This window comes from Haematobia irritans, chromosome 5, assembly GCF_050003625.1.
Source record: "Haematobia irritans isolate KBUSLIRL chromosome 5, ASM5000362v1, whole genome shotgun sequence".
Lineage (NCBI taxonomy): Eukaryota > Metazoa > Arthropoda > Insecta > Diptera > Muscidae > Haematobia > Haematobia irritans.
In genome coordinates, this window is record NC_134401.1 from 37,065,482 (window position 1) to 37,084,036 (window position 18,555).

Below are 18,555 nucleotides of genomic sequence, written 5' to 3' on the forward strand. Positions count from 1 at the left end.
TCGTATCGACAATTTTTTCGATACGATTATGAATTCGATATCGAATGCCGTGATTAGCACCCAGTTTTTTGTGTTACTTGATGGATTCCACTTGTACCAAATTGCTGTAGTCAGTAAATGTATCTGATGAATACGAATTTGACCTTGTTCTTTTTTGGAGTTACACAAGAGAGTGACTGCATTTATTTAGTACAGATTCTTTAAAAGTTTCACATTCAAATGCGAAAACTAACGAGATTTCCTTATATAAGTTTGCCACTCTCGATTCTCCTTGATATTATTTTGGGTCCACAGAATTATGAAACTTTTGTCTGTTCGGGAAAATTACACTATGTCCCAATGCTGGCTCCCAGTTATCGATCCACCAGTCACGAAGCTTTGAGGAGATCATGCGACTGTGGAGTCCTTTCAAGTGGGTATGACTTGCCATCTGTAGTTGAGTAAAGGAGCTCCTATAGGTGTTGACGAGGTGTTCAGGGTAAATATCCAAGCAATACTAAAACTTATAACCATGAACTATTTAATGGCCAAAATTCAAAATTTCGTTTCTATAGAAAATTTTGTCAAAATTTTATTTCTGCAGTAAATTTTGTCAAAATTTTATTTCTGCAGAAAATTTTGTCAAAATTTTATTTCTATAGAATTTTTTTTTCAAAATGTTACTTCTATAGAATTTTTTTTGTCAAAATATTATTTAAAATTTTGTCAAAATTTTATTTCTATAGAAAAAGGAGCTCCAATAGACGTTGACGAGGTGTTCAGGCTATACTAAAACTTATAACAAACTTGGCCAAAATTCAAAATTTGTTTCTATAGAAGATGTTGTCAAAATTTTTTTTTATTTCTTGGATATTTACTCTGAACACATCGTCAACGTCTATAGGAGCTCCTTTTTCTACAGAAATAAAATTTTGACAAAATTTTCTGTAGAAAAAAAATTTTGACAAAATTTCTGTAGAAATAAAATTTTGACAAAATTTTCTGTAGAAATAAAATTTTGACAAAATTTTCTATAGAAATACAATTTTGACAAAAAATTTTCTATAGAAATAATATTTTGACAAAAAATTTTCTGTAGAAATAACATTTTGAAAAAAAAATTCTATAGAAATAAAAATTTTATTTCTATAGAAAATTTTGTCAAAATTTTATTTCTATTGAAAATTTTGTCAAAATTTTATTTCTATTGAAAATTTTGTCAAAATTTTATTTCTATAGAAAATTTTGTCAAAATTTTATTTCTATAAGAAAATTTTGTCAAAATTTTATTTCTATAGAAAATTCTGTCAAAATTTTATTTCTATAGAAAATTTTGTCAAAATTTTATTTCTATAGAAAATTTTGTCAAAATTTTATTTCTATAGAACATTTTTCCAAAATTGTATTTCTATGGAAAATTTTTCCAAAATTTTATTTCTATAGAAAATTTTTCCAAAATTTTATTTCTATAGAAAATTTTGTCTAAATATTATTTCTATAGAAAATTTTGTTAAAATAGTATTGCTATAGAAAATTTTGTTTCTATAGAAAATTTTGTCAAAATTTTATGTCTATAGAAAATTTTGTCAAAATTTTACTTCTATAAAAAATTTTGTCAAGATTTTACTTCTATAGAAAATTTTGCCAAAATTTTATTTCTATAGGAAATTTTGTCCAAAATTTTATTTCTATAGAAAATTTTGTCAAAATTTTATTTCTATGGAACATTTTGCAAAATTTTATTTCTTTAGAAAATTTTTCCAAAATTTTATTTCTATAGAAAATTTTTCCAAAATTTTATTTCTATCGAAAATTTTTCCAAAATTTTATTTCTATAGAAAATTTTGTCAAAATTGTATTGCTATAGAAAATTTTGTCAAAATTTTGTTTCTATAGAAAATTTTGTCAAAATTTTATGTCTATAGAAAATTTTGTCAAAATTTTATTTCTATAAAAAATTTTGTAAAAATGTTATTTCTATTGAAAAATTTTGTCAAAATTTTATTTCTATAGAAAATTTTGTCAAAATTTTATTTCTATAGAAAATTTTGTCAAAATATTATTTCTATAGAAAATTTTGTTAAAATAGTATTGCTATAGAAAATTTTGTTTCTATAGAAAATTTTGTCAAAATTTTATGTCTATAGAAAATTTTGTCAAAATTTTATTTCTATAGAAAATTTTGCCAAAATTTTATTTCTATAGGAAATTTTGTCCAAAATTTTATTTCTATAGAAAATTTTGTCAAAATTTTATTTCTATGGAACATTTTGCAAAATTTTATTTCTTTAGAAAATTTTTCCAAAATTTTATTTCTATAGAAAATTTTTCCAAAATTTTATTTCTATCGAAAATTTTTCCAAAATTTTATTTCTATAGAAAATTTTGTCAAAATTGTATTGCTATAGAAAATTTTGTCAAAATTTTGTTTCTATAGAAAATTTTGTCAAAATTTTATGTCTATAGAAAATTTTGTCAAAATTTTATTTCTATAAAAAATTTTGTAAAAATGTTATTTCTATAGAAAATTTTGTCAAAATTTTATTTCTATTGAAAATTTTGTCAAAATTTTATTTCTATAGAAAATTTTGTCAAAATTTTATTTCTATAGAAAATTTTGTCAAAATTTTATTTCTATAGAAAATTTTGTCAAAATTTTATGTCTATAGAAAATTTTGTCAAAATTTTATTTCTATAAATTTTTAGAAAAATTTTCCAAAATTTTATTTCTATAGAAAATTTTTTCAAAATTTTATTTCTATAGAAAATTTTTACAAAATTTTATTTCTATAGAAAATTTTGTCAAAATTTTGTTTCTATAGAAAATTTTGTCAAAATTTTATGTCTATAGAAAATTTTGTCAAAATTTTATTTCTATAAAAAATTTTGTAAAAATGTTATTTCTATTGGAAATTTTGTCAAAATTTTATTTCTATAGGAAATTGTGGTATCTCTGGAATATTTGCAAAATCTAAAAAGTACGAAATTCTTAGTTTTCAAATATTCCTAACCCTAACACATTCAAATGCGAAAAGTCAAACGTAATGACAAGATTTCTGTATATATCGGTTCATGGTTTGGTATAGCCTCCATATAGACCGATCTCCCGATTTTACATCTTAGGCTTTTAAAAACCGCAATATTTATCTGATTTCCCCTAACTTGGAAATCTAGAGATATTTTAGGTCCAGAAAAAATCCACCTAAATTTATATATATTTAAAGTAATCCAATATGGCGAGTGGCTTTTATAGTAAATTATTATATTTGATTCATGGTGTTGGGTATTTAAGATTCGACCTGGCTGATTCATGGTTAAGTTACGTTAAAGTGGGAGCCCGATTTATTTTAAGGCTCACTTAGACTATTCAGTCCATTGTGATACCACATTAACTAAAAGTACGTATTACATAAGGGCACTCCGCTGAACCTACTCGATTATTTTCTTCTGCTGAACCAACCAGATTAGTCCAAAAACATTAGCAGTCGACAATCCATAGTCCTGTTGGTAGCACTTGGATGGTGTTTTCCCGAGAATAATTTTTTGCTTTGGAATTTGTGGATCTTTACCTTGGACTCATTTTTTTAATATATTTATATACACACAAAGAAATTTGTTAGTTGACACAGCGGAAATCTGCTAATGCAGCAGAAAGTTTGCTGAAAAACAGAAACAGTCACTGTTTTCTGAAATAGTATTGTCTGCTATTTTTTTAGCTCAATTACACTAAAACATGTTTAAGTTTGACTGAAACAAATAAAAATGGCATCTTAGGGGCTAACACAATTAATATCTGTATCTATATGCCCAAAAATCTGAATATTTATCAAATTGAGCATTACAGCAAACAAAATGTTTGCTAATCGCATTTAGGAGCTTGTAAGTATATTACAGTGAAAAAATATACCAAAAACTACTTTTGGTCCTTATATAACATATGCTTTGGGGAAAAATTATAGCCTAAAAATTATATAATTTGCTGTTCGTTAGACCCTGAAGTACAAAAATATATTGACTGTTATTTTTAGCACACATTTTTCTATGAGTGTATATACAAAGAAATTTGTTAGTAGACACAGCAGAAAAAAGTTTGCTGAGAAAGGGATACAGTCACAGTTTGCTGAAATTAATTATGATATATTTTGTTTTTGCCCACATCTGAATCTGAATATCAAATTAAAGTATAACAGCAAACAAAATATTGGCAGATGGCATTTAGGAGCTTCTACGGAAATTAGAGTGCAGGAATATGCAAAAAACTAATTTTGGTTCTTAAATATGCTTTGAGTAGATTCCAAATTAAAAAAAAAAAAAAAAAAAAAAATATATATATATTATATATATATATATATATATATATATATATATATATATATATATATATATATATATATATATATATATATATATATATATATATATATATATATATATATATATATATATATATATATATATATATATATATATAACAGCAGACACTGACTGATGTTTTTAGCAGAATTTTTTCTATGAGTGTGCTGCTTCATATCGGTATTTTCAATATAAATTGAGTCTAAAAATTAGCAGACAAAGATTGCTATTTTTTTCCTGTATTGTCCACAAAAAATTCCCGGTATACGAATTTTATGAATATTGTACCGCAAAGGACTGAAATAGGTACATTTCTTATATTTTTGCTCATATCGTACTTGAAAATACCATTGCACTACATACGATCAGAATTATTAAAAATCTTTTTTCACAAAAATAATGTAAACAGTGTAAAAGCCTTGGTGGGATAATACAATGTAGCCTAATTCGCTAGGACCTTACGAGAATATACTCAGACTGACAGAAATTACTGGTTTACTGTATAGATACAAAAATCGATTGTTGCATTTACTTCGAGAGCAAACATATACACTTGTACTCTTAATCATTTGTTAGTATGTAAGTACATATATACACAAATAAAAAGAAAGCAAAAAAACTAATTGAAGAATGGAAAAGAGAGTATCTCTTTTCTGGAATGGTTTACTCTCTTATGATAGTAGAGAAATTTATGACAGTATCACAAATGAAAGTGAGAGATGTCAGACATCACAAACAGACAAATATAGGATATGGCGCGAAATTATTTATTTTTTTGCTGTTTCCAAACTATTTTCTAGAGAAAGGAAACGAAAATAAAATAATAGAAAAATTTTACAAAATTTTCTTGAGAGCCCATCCGCTTAAAACTCGATAAGCAATGTTGGTATAGGCACTCAAAAAAACAGAAAGAGGTTTACTGCACTCAAAAGAAAAAACTCAGCAATACCAGCCAAGCAGTTTTTGTCTGTTGAAAAAGAGAAATATTCCTGTAAATAGGAAAAAATATAAATAATATTATTTCAAATAAAATATTAATTCAATTTAAACAAGTATGTACGGCCAGATCTTATGTACACTCCATCATGGATTGAGTGGAAAGTTCTGTCTTTGGTTGTGATAACACTTGCCGATGGCAAAGGTATCTTAAAACTTCTTAAGATTGTCTTGGTCCATATGGAGGCAGACTGAACAACTATATAAGCCAATTCAGTTCTTGATTGGCACATACAGAGGAGTCTAAAATAATTATGAACACGGTAAAATTTCAACTGAATCGGATGAAATTTGTTCCTCCACGAGATTCCAAAAGTGAAATTTGGTGATTGGTTTATATGGGGGCTATATATAATTATGGAGCAATTTTTACATGGTTGTTAGAGGCCATATTATAACACCACGTACCACATTTCAACTGGATCAGATGATCGGATCGGTTTTATGGGGGTTATTCTGTGGGGGTTATGGGGACTATTTATAATTATGAACCGATATGGACCAGTTTTTGCATGGTTGTTAGAGGACCAACACCACGTATTAATTTTCAACCGGCTTGGATGAAATTTCGTCCCTCAAGAGGTTCCGCGAAGTCAATCTGGAGATCGGTTTATATAGGAGCTATATATAATTATGGATCAAGTACCAATTTTAAACCAAATACCTCCCGACCTACATTAATAAGAACTAGTTGTGCCAGGTCAATAGATTGTTTCGTTCGGAAGTTAGCGTGATCCTATGGTGGAGATTATAAAAAATATTCAATTAAACAAGTACAGGGTGGCTGATATGTATTGTAGCCAACTTCAAATCGCTTTCATTTCTAAACTGCTCGTCTGACAGCTGACAGATTTATGTCAGTGACAGTACATTTAATTGTTTATAAGCTTAAAACGGCATTTTGATCTATTGCATTTAGAAATAAAGTTATTGGTGACGTGGTAATTCAAGCATGATAATGTGACTGCTTTATATTTGGCTGGGAAACAAAAACAAGTGGCTATCGTTAGAGTCCTCCAGCATTTAAATGTGAATGAATCTTTTGTTTCTCGTACAATTGCTCGTTACCTTGGTACTGAAAATGTCCCATTGCGTCCAAAATGTACGAAAACACGGTAATAACACCAAAAATGATCCGAAAAGTGAAGGCCACCGAAACCACGCAACAGGGGTAGAAATCTTGTTCGTGAGATGAACATATCGCGAGAACGGATGCAACACATATTGAAAAATGAGCCTAAAGCCATTGAAGTTCCAAAAAGTTCAAGTGCCCACCGATGTACAGCAAAGACTGGAAAAAGCCAATCAGTTGCTTTGCTTGCAGGAACGTGGCCAGTTACCGAATTTGGTTTTTACAATGAGAAGTCATTCCGAATTGAGCAGTTTGCAAACAAACAAAATGAACAAAGATCTTATATCTTCCATTAATCACCAGAGCTCAAGCACCGCCGATGGTAAGGTGTAGGCCGATGGTCGCTCATAGGTTTAGGTTTAGGGGCTCAAAATAAATGACGAATATTGCCGCGAAATTTCCTAAAGACAGTATTGATGCTATGATTTCGGGACTCAGCACACATCAACTTAAGAATCAGGTTCCTCGCTTCATTTCTACCACACAATTGCCACTAAAATATCTTAACTCGTTGGACTTTTGCGTCTGGGTAATTTTAGAGACTAAATACAAAAGTGTCGATCATCTCAAGATGGCGCTTCGCCGGGAATGTACCAGAATATCGTAGAGCCACTTTCGTAGAAAATGAAATCTTTGGCCTTACGACAATATTTTTTTCAGTGCACGTCTGTCGGTCGCTGTAAGGTTAGAATTGGAGCCACCGTGGTGCAGTGGTTAGCATGTCCGCCTTGCATACACAAGATCGTGGTTTCGATTCCTGCTTCGACCGAACACCAAAAAGTTTTTCAGCGGTGGATTATCCCACCTCAGTAATGCTGGTGACATTTCTGAGGGTTTCAAAACTTCTCTAAGTGGTTTCACTGCAATGTGGAACGCCGTTCGGACTCGGCTATAAAAAGGAGGTCCCTTGTCATTGAGCTTAACATGGAATCGGGCAGCACTCAGTGATAAGAGAGAAGTTCACCAATGTGGTATCACAATGGACTGAATAGTCTAAGTGAGCCTGATACATCGGGCTGCCATCTAACCTAACCTCTCCCGACTATCTATTTTACTCTCTTATTTTTATCCGATTTAACTTTAGTTTAGTTCATGAACATTTTTTGATTTTAATGACGTGAACTAATAATGAGAAAGAAACATTTTTATACAAATGGTGTACACAATTTTACTAAATTAGAAAATTTTTGATATTTTTCTAAAATGGGTGATTTTTTTTATTGCGCTCAATAGTTTCTCAAATGAGTAAATGTTTGTTAAAATTCTTATAGCGCTAAAGACATTTTAAAAATTATTTAATTTTTTCCTCTAGAATGAGAAATTTTCTTAGACAACAAAATATTTAGTAAAGTATTTTAGTTAAAATTTTCTAAAAATAAAGCTACATTCTCTTTCATAATGGGTTCACATTTTTTTGGGTGTATTCATGATTAAAAATGCAAGAAATCCCAGGGGGACTTCATTTGGTCAATTAACATGCCATTTAAAAACGAAATCCATACCACCAAGCAATGATACATATTTCTGTAGACTGTAAAGGATACATTGTGAACAAAGTATTTAATAAAAAAATTAAACTTCTATGGTTTCCGCATTGAATTTCGAATGAATATGTGATGTGAATTGTTTAACATATTTTAGACTCATGGATACATGGACAATTTTTGATTCCCAAAAAAAATGGGTTCCAACAACCATTTACAGGGTAAACAAAATGTATACATAAAAAATACGAAAGTAAAGGCGAAACTTAAACACAAAGTTACTTTTCAATGTCAATGCCATGGATAATAGAGAATATTTAGCAGCAGCTGATGTTACATGAATGTGGGTGGCTATGTGGTTTGAGACTTGGGTTAACTGAAATTTATATGTATGTATGTGGAGAGAGTTTTTGTGAGAATGACAAAGTTACTTGTCGAACTCAATATTATCCATGTCTGCATATTTTTTTTACCGTTATAACAAAATAATTAAGTTATGCATATATGTATGCATGAAGAGAGATATTTTGAGAAACCTCTAGACGTGAGATAAGAACTGAGAGTAAACCCAGAGAGTTTTGGTCGAGAGTAATAACCTCCACAGAGAAAAAGAACATATTGAAACGTGGGTGGTTGATAAGTAAATGGAGTTACATTCAATTTTATAACTAGTGTAGGTGTAAATAGCAAAATGATTGATAGGAAGGAATGTAAATAATTTCACAAGAATGTGACCTTTCCATACTACAAGAAGAAGAAGAAGAGCGGTAAAATTATGATAGGTAGTTTGGTATATGTTGTAGAATACATAGGAATTTCTAGACAATTTCATTATCTCTACGTTGTTGTCATAATATTTGTTGTAAATACAGGGTCTTTGATGATTTTCTCGTCAGCGTCTCTACAACGAATTGATTTATCTTTAATATGAAAGGATAAAGATATAGTTTTTCATCGATCTGCCATCCAACGTTCTATATTTACGAGTCGGTTCCACGGTTGCCACAGTTTGTGGAATTCTACCAAAACTGGTAGATTTTTTACTGTTTGATAAAATGGTAGAATTCTTGATGTTTTGGTATTCCTCTCCAACTAAGAGGTACTTCATAAATTTTCTATAGAAATAAAATATTGACAAAATTTTCTATAGAAATAAAATTTTCTATAAAATAAAATAAATTTTGATAACATTTTCTATAGAAATAAAATTTTGACAAAATTTTCTATAGAAATAAAATGTGGACAAAACTTTGCTATAGAAATAAAATTTTGAGAAAATTTTCTATAGAAATAAAATATTGACAAAATTTTCTATAGATATAAAAAAATAAATAATTTTGCAAATTAAGTTTTTTTTTGTTTGGTAGTGTTTGGGTAATATTTTCTCCATATTTTGGTAGATTATTTTTGGCTCGAGTGGTAAATTATGCAGCGTCAGTGTGTCCACCTCAGATAAGTGAAACGCAGTGGAATAACATAGAGACCTGTCAGAACGCTGCCCTCAGAACTGTGCCAGGATGTCTTCGCAGTCGACTTCTGGACGCCGTGAATTGCTAAAGCTATATGTTTAATGTACTCGGACCTGTTCCTGCGAAAGTTTCCGGATTGTTTTGGCTCATCTAAGATTAGGTAAGTACAGAAGCCTCAACACCGAAATATAAAAATTTTTTTATTTCTTCTCCTTCGATGGCTACGTAGTCGCACCTCGGAATATAAAGTACAAAAATTGGTCATATTAGATGGACAGCGGATTGAAAAATTTTCAGGCGGAGGTATTTGCCATTGCAAAAGCTCCATAACTACTGTTGATGATGCCGATACTCTGAAGCTATATCAGCTTCTTCCATAAAGGCGTTGGGTAATGCGAACATAACGTCGAAGGTAGCCAGCCGCAGTCGTGGAGATCTTAGAGCTCTTACTGAACAGCATAACATTATTCTGTGCTGGGTAACTGGACATTATGGAATAATGGGTAATGGGCAGGCAGATGTTCTGGCTAAAGAAGGCGCACGCGGCATAGATAACACCATACCAGTAGTGTTTCCTCCTCCATCTTGGTATATTTACAGAGCCTCTGCGAGCTTCGGGCAAACCAAATTGATTTGACGCGACAAGAGTAGTAAGAACCCTGAATTTCTAATGGCGATGCATAGAGATGATTTGAGACCGATAACACTAGGCAACAAATAACAAACTTTTCTCTGTGAATTGTTTCTAGCATATTTTTTCTTATTGATTATGACCTACTAAACACGAAAATGATTTTTAAAAAATTTTCTGTCTATTGGTTTTCGAGATATAATTTTTGTTGTCAGATTTTGTTAAGTAAGGGCTTAATTTCTTTGTAAAGATTCCAGCTACACGTAAAAAAACAAAATATTTTATATGAATTTTAATATGTTTTTTTTGCCACATTTTTACTTAAAAAACGCCGTTTTTTACCTTTTTAAGCCGCTAACATCCAAACTACTTACCCGATTTGAAAATTTTCTGAGAATGAGTTGTAGACGGCTCGATTTTCTTTAATTTGAGTAGTATTAGGATCAAAAAGGTCAAAGAAAACGAAAGATATGCTCAAAATTGTAGGTGTACCTCCAAAAATTAAAAAAAAAAAAAATTAAAAAAATTATATCTCGAAAACCAATCGACAGAAAATTTTTTAAAAATCATTTTCGTGTTTAGTAGGTCATAATCAATAAGAAAAAATATGCTAGAAACAATTCACAAAATGGTTGTTGGCTAGTGTAATGGGCATCATAACAGGGCATAACACACATGGAAACTACATGGTAAGTATTGGCTAAATGACTGATGATATTTGTAGATGGTGTCAGGACTCGGATGCTACGGAAGACTCCTATTAATTTCCTTTTTCATTCAGGAAATTACTGATGTAATATCCTCAAAGCCACCATCAAGGCATCTGGATGGAAGATCTAGACCTAATGGGATAAATCCTGACGGAGGAAATGAAGAAAAAAGAAACTACTATGAGGAATCACAGTGCATGAATATGATCTTGTGGCGACACTCGCTTTTAAATTTCATTTTTTAAATGTAATTTATTTTGCCTTTTTTGTCAAATTCAAGAATTCAAACGAATTATTTCAAAGTTGTTATGATTTGATCTTAAAAAATCTGGTGAGCGAGGTCGAATCTGATCGAAACGTTTTTCAAGGGCGTCAATTTTATTTAATATAGCAGACATACCGTAGGGATGATTGTCCTTGATCCCAAATAATGATGGGTTTAGTTGCTCCATTATTTTGTCTGCTTGTTCTGCAATTTATTCCAAATTACCTTTGTTGCCAGTGAGAATTATTTAAACTTTCTCTGGCATCTGTTCATAGAATAAAGGTTTTACAACTAATTCACTAACCTTACCAGTCGCCGCATTGCGCATCACTTGTAAGTAGTGTCTGGGTTTTTGATCCCCAAAGGCATGCCCTAATAAAAGGCGCCTAAGTTTCTTCTTGTCGTTCCAAATAAACAATTTTAATTTTTTATAAATTGTGCACTTTATTTGAACGACCTTTAATCTAAATGGAAACAATTCCCTTCTAAGGACTGGTGTTATCCTATATAACCTAAACTAATTTAAAAATTCCAAACTAAACGGACAGACCCAATCACTCTGCTAAGGTGGGTATTAAGTTCGAGTTTAGCCGCCAAAATGAAAAAAATATATCAGTAGAAAACGTATGAAGTTATACCTCTTTAATGCTAATTTTGTTATAACTTAAAGGGGAATAGCCCAAAGCAACTTTTCGTGAAGTTTATATTCTTTAAAGTCGATTATTACAGAAAAGTCATCGTGGAAAAATGACTATTTTAGCGGCTAAACTCGAACATAATACCCACCTTTACGTATAAAAATTAAAAAAACTAATGCGAATATTTTTGCAATTAGCCATATGGTAATTACGTGAAATATCCATAGAAATAGTTGGTTGTTCTGCTTTTGTTAGTCCATGAATTATTTTTGTCAAGGATAAATTTATCATATACCTAGATATTGATTAAACAGAGTTAGAAAGTGTTCATAACATATGTCTATTATATTTTTAGCTTTCTAACGTCAAAAAGAGTCATAATATTTTAGATTTCCCAATTAAACACTTGTAAAAATCTTTCATTATTAAATTGAGGATCTTGTATATAAATGTTTCTGCTATAAAGAATCATTGATAATTCAATGTCAAGGGTTAACTTTATATATAAAATTTTAAAAGATATACCTTTTTCAAAGTAAATATTTTTTTCTACATTTATTTTATTTTGAGTAAATGTAATTTACAAAAAATATATAAACAGTACATTAGTACATCTTCACGTAGCAAAGTAAAGAAATTCAGAACTTTTGAAGTAAATAGCTAATTTGTCATTACAAAATATAACAAACATTTGGGTTTCGTTACCCCTATATCAACCCCCCTCGCCAGTATATGCCCTGTGTATTGTTTTATGGTTATCCTTGTATGGGTACAATTTCGCAGAGTTTGAGGTAGGTTTAGGTTTGAGGTTTTCTCTTTGAAATATTTAAAGTTCTTGTAAAACACCGCTCTTCACTTTTCCTCGCTCTATTTCTCTCTCTCTGGCATTTCTCTATATAGAGACTTAGTAGGCTTTCTCTGAGTATTTGTATTTTTCTAATGAAATCCTTCTTCTATATCCTTTCATAACAACCACTTTTTGATTACAGCTGAGAGTAAACCCTCCACAGTATAGTATATATCTATTATCAACTTTTTGCTTGACTTTCCACAGCTGTTTACCATCTCGCCGATTTGTTAGTAAATATTCCACACATACAAATAAATTTCCAGAAAAAAACAAGTATATACGGCCGTAACTTCGGCCAGGCCGTATCTTGTGTACCATCCACCATGGATTCCGTAAAGACGTCTACTAAAAATTTTCATCCACAAGTAGCACTTGCCGATGGCAAGGTATCCTAAAATTTCTTAACATTGTCTTCTAAATTATAATATAGACTATTTGGAGTCTATATTACACAAAAAGACAGACAGATTAAATGCCTATATAAGCCAATCAGTTCTTGATCGCTTTATATAGAGTGAAATTTTGAGGTTGGTTTACATGAAGCAATATGGAGCAATTTTTCTATGGTTATTAGAAAGCATACACTGACATCACGTACCAATTTTCAACCCGATAGGATTAATTTTTCACCTCCAGGTAGCAGGGATCGGTTTATTTGGACCAATTATGAACCAATTTTTGCACGTTTCTTAGAGAGCACATACCAACATCGCATGCCAAATTTCAGCAGGATCGAGTTAAATTTGCTACCCCAAGAGGATCCGTAAGATCGACTCAGAATTTCTACACGACCCATATTATATACCATAAACTTTATGTGGTCTGAGACCAATATTTCAATGTACTATTTACAAACGAAATGACAAAGTTAATATACCCGATTAATTTCCCTTTTTCAGCAGATTTTTTACATTTAGGTGTCCAAAACCGACAGCGGTTAACCGGATTCCGTTATAAAAACCTAATTCGGTTAGCTGAATAATTACAAAACGTTTTCATTAATTAACATCAAAAACCTTTTTTACACTATTCTTTATACGATAATGATAAAAGTCAAAATAAGACCAATAAATTGTATGCCATGTAAAATGCATTGACGAAAATACAGCAGATTTACTCCCTAGTCCATTTTTATATCTCCACCATAGGAAGGGGATATACTAACTTTTTCATTCCGTTTGTAACACATCGAAATATTGATCTCAGACCCCATAAAGTATATATTCTGGATCTTGGTGAAATTCTGATCGATCGATCTAGCCATGTCCGTCCGTCCGTCTCGATAACTATTGGCTTGAAACTTGGGACAAGTAGTTTTTATATAGCCCCTTTAGAAACTGACCCCACACACACATTTGATTTCCGAAGCCTTTCGGAGGGGTAAATTTCATCAGATCCGGTTGAAAATTAATGCATGATGTTAGTATATGCCCCTTACAACCATGCAAAAATTGGTCGATATCTGTCCATAATTATATATCGCCCCAATATAAACCGATCCCCAGGTTTGAACTCCGAAGCCTCTTAGAAGAGCAAATTTCATCCGATCCGATTGAAATTTGGTGCATGACGTTAGTATATGTACTCTAACAATTCCTAGAGGAATCTCCGTGCACAAATTAGTCCATATCGGTTCATTATTATATCTAGCTCCCATATAAACCGATCCCCAAAATTGGACTTTTGCAATCTCATGGAGGAACAAACTTCATTCAATGGCCTTTTTTCCCATTACCGTGCGAAAATTGATTCATAATTATTTAGAGACTTGAATTATTAGAAAGTTGGTAGAGATTGTAACTTGTACGTATTGCGAAAAATCCGTCAAATGTCCAAGGTGTCTCCCAATTGGCTGTCGATGGCTTCTCTATAACATATAGATTGAAAGTATGTATTAAAAAATCAGATATATCTTACCTTGGTGACTGTTCGCGTTAACAAGGTCTCCCAGCTCCACACGACAGAAGTAATATATATATTTTAATTTTTTTTAGCAATATTTTGTTTTTCTAATCACTTTCTTAACAAATTTCTTGTGATTCCTTACTTATTCACATATATTATCGGGAATATTTTGGAACAATATTTATGATAGATTCATTTATCACTTGAGTGTCTTTCATAAATTCTAAGAGATTGATATATGATTGGTGTATGTTCCCAATTCACTGATGAAATTTAAAGAGATCTTATAGTTGAAAATTTCCGATATTCTGGCACTGACGTATTGTGGCCATAATACAAGTGCTGTATTACACTTTTACACACAGAAAATATGAGGGAGAACAAATTTGTTCTCATCCCTAAATTTATAAAATCATTACATTTGGGGGAAAGGACTATTTCTTTTTAAGAATGGACTGGATAGGGTTATAGATATCTCTCTTGGAACAATTATTGATTTAAGCTTGCTTTCAAAATTACAACATGCCTATTGGAATGGCATATCCGCTGAGACTGCGTTGCTTTATTGGAAGTTCACTACTGCTCAATGAATGCATCAATGGGACTTTTCTAGTTCCACGGTCATGGTCATCTTTAGTTGTCGATCATGATAGGCGAACACCTAACGAAGAGATGTATTTTGGCCACTCTAGGGCAAACTCACATTCAGAAATATATGAATAGGAGTAGTTCAATCAACTTTACTATGGAACACTGTTATAAACAGTTTTTTGGCTCTCCTGAATATAAAAGTTAATAGAAGTCCTAAGATAAAATTCAATATATTAACAGAGATACCTCCGAATGATAAGAAATTTTGCTTTTTACCCAAAAGCCATAAGAACTACTATATGCCATAGACAAAGGTGTAACTCCGTATTTTTTATTCTATACAGTAACTGCCAATAATATAAACGTTTTTCTACATAAATCCGATTTTTAATGAATATTATTATGATGCATTTTGGCTTCATAAAATAATAAGGCCATCTTGTAGATCCAGTGGGGTTAATTTAAGTTACTGAATATATTAAACTATGTAATTTTAGGACTTTTACGCACTTTCTGTTTTAGCCATTATTTGGTGATGTCCTATACACTAGCGAATATACACAAATAACAACATGAATACACACAAAACAAATTAGTACATTCAGACAAACATATATGTATGTTTTGTTTCTCTTTTTCTATTTATTGGAATTACTTTTTATCACTTTTGTTATTATATCGAAATGAAATTAAAAAAAAAAAAAAAACAAACAAACAAACCTTAACGAAAGATACCGACAGCCTAACCTCCTCCCCCTGCCAATCAACAACCAACAACACTCTACACAAACAGTGAAATGCACATACGTTTCATCACATACACAGGCATTCATAAACTAAATGAGAGTGTTGGAAATTTATTCTACACTCATACACTCTTTTTTTGCACTCTTCAATTTATCAGTGAGAAGCTTTGTGGTCACATATATACAAATATACAAAACTCTTGCAAGCACTCACAGTGTGAAATCGCAAGTGGATATACAGATGTGTGTGTGTGTGTTTATAGGTATGACAGCGACACTCACAATTGCTGTTATTATTGTGTTGATATTGTTATGATTTTTCGTAGGTATTCACTTAATTATTTCAACAGTATTTTGCTCTTTTTTTTGTTTGCCAAAAACGAATAAAACACAATTATATATACTGCAATAAACAGAAACTCATATTAATATAACCGGTAACAAGTACACATATTAACCACCACCTAATGGGTTAATATTGAATGCATATATATTTTTTTATCAAACTTAATTTGTGTTATGGAACAAGTGATTTTTTGCAATATCTTACTTAAAAAACCAACAATTCAATTTTCTTAGTAATTAATTAGCATATTTAAAAGATATTTCATATTTCTTTGCTTCACTGAAATATATATTAGGTTTTTTTTTATCCGACAATACCGATGAAGAATTTAAACGGCGCGGATGTTATGGGATAACTGTGTATTGTTTGCGTATGCCTCCTTTCAATCAAGGTTTTTATTGCGTTTTAAAACCGAAAAGTCCAATACATTTAATACAATGCTAAAAACAAACATTTTGGCCGCACCACATCTCGACGAATACGAATACATTTGTCGGCAAAATAATCTCTCTGTGCACTCTGATTGTTTACTCGCGTTCATATCGGCTCATGCAAACAATAACAAATGATTCCTCTCACATTCGTTCTCTTTTTATACAAATGGAAACGAAGCGGTTTTATCTTACAGACTTGCCACCGTTAGGAAATTTGCGAAATCCATATGGAGAATTGCTAAAAATTACGAATGACATTCATTATAGGTTAAGTATTGTTATATGTGGATATAATTTTGTTAATTAGGCGAAGCAATGTTGCGGGACGAATAAATACAATATTACTGTGGGTTAAGTTCTTATGTTTTCTTTTTCGGCGTTTTTTTGATGCCAAAAGAATATTACTTTAAAATTTTCTATAATTCCAGTGCTAATAAAACATGTAATTTCTATTTAATTCTAGTTTTATTTGATGATGAAAAATTTGTCATATTCCAACGCTTTGTGGTGAGTTTGAAAAATTAAGAAGAACCAGTGGGAAATATGTCATTTACCGTCATTTTTAATTTGGCCACACTCCTCCAATCGCCGAAAAATTCGGGCGTGAAATATCAGCCTGTTCATCGACCCAAAAGGGATTAATCGTCAGGAATGAAAATAAAAATATATGCATTTAGAGAGGGTCCGCTCGAAACCGAAACTTTTTACTATGGTGAGCTATCAATTGCTAGTTTGATGTACCCATTGACAAATAAAACTACTTTTCATTTACTTACTTTTTTATTTTTTAAAATATTCCAAACCATGTGATGCCATAAATGTCAAGAATTTTCAACAAGTGTCAAATTTCTTACTAGCCCCTCACGGCTAGTGAAATTATCTTCACCTCGATTTACGTCAAATTTTTACCAATGCTAGTAAAAAGTATTGGTTTCAAAAAGGCCCAGAGTTGTCTCTGATTTCAATCAAAATAATTTTTAAATCACGGAACTGATATCACTAATAGTTTAATTGAAATTTTTTTCAAATTCAAGTAAAATGTTAATTGGATAACTGTTGTTGATATTTTTGTCGGTGCATAAATTAATATTGCACCCCGAAACAACTGTGAATCTTGTTCTTGAAACTAGGTTTTCAAGATTATATTATCTATACTAAAAAACTAAGACGTATACGCAATATTATAATTAATATTTAACATACTCAATAAATTATTTGCACTTTGGTACCCCGAAACGTATACGCGATTCTATAATTGCTATTAAACATATCTCGTTAAATTAATCTGCCTAACAGCTCAACATTCATCAACATACAATCTACAAAAATAATTAATACAGAGAACTGGTGTCATATAGTGGATTCACATTAGTTTCCCCACTTTAATAGCATATCAAATAATTTGGCAACTTCTTTTAATAGTGAGAGACAAAGCTCTCTCTATTTTTTAGTTTGTTTTTCATTTTCCCAGATTTCGCATCTTTTTCAGTACCCTCTTTTTGCCAAAGAAATAATGAAAATAATTAATTGCTATAAACTGTTATAAACGTAATTGTTGTTTAGTTATTCTTCTTCTTATATTCGTAATAAAGTTAGACAAGACATATTTCTTTTGTAAATCCTTCCATGAAATAAATAAATGTTTAATTCGGCATTGATTTCAATACCGAACATTAGTTTAATCTTGGTGTTTCGGGTAGATTCCATATATAGGCTATATCCCAAGATGCGTGCATATGGGGGATTCCATACGAAATTAAATACAAAATTGATTTGACTTCTTGAGGCCTTGGAAGCCGCAATTTTCATCATTGCTGCAAGTTTGGAATCTACAGCTGTGTTAGGTCAGTAGACAGGTGTTCTAAATTTGATATCTGTGGATGTATTTTATTAACTTGAAATTTTAAATCTAGAGGTGTTTTAAGTCAGTAGAGAGCTGTGCTAAATTGAATATGCGTGGGTCAATATAGCCCCCATATAGATCGATCTCCCAATTTGGCTCCTTGAGGTCATGCAAGCCGCAATT

The 18,555-nt window shown here is 31.0% G+C and overlaps 1 protein-coding gene across 1 annotated transcript in view; it reads right to left on the reverse strand.

Annotated features, from left to right (window-relative positions):
• AGO1 (protein argonaute-1) overlaps nt 1–14,560 on the reverse strand; it is a 34,356-nt gene extending 19,796 nt beyond the window's left edge. The window contains exon 1 of the mRNA XM_075313006.1: nt 14,425–14,560. The gene's annotated coding sequence lies outside the window, so the exon portion shown is untranslated. The remainder of the gene's footprint in view (nt 1–14,424) is intronic.
• Nucleotides 14,561–18,555: the final 3,995 nt, after the last annotated feature.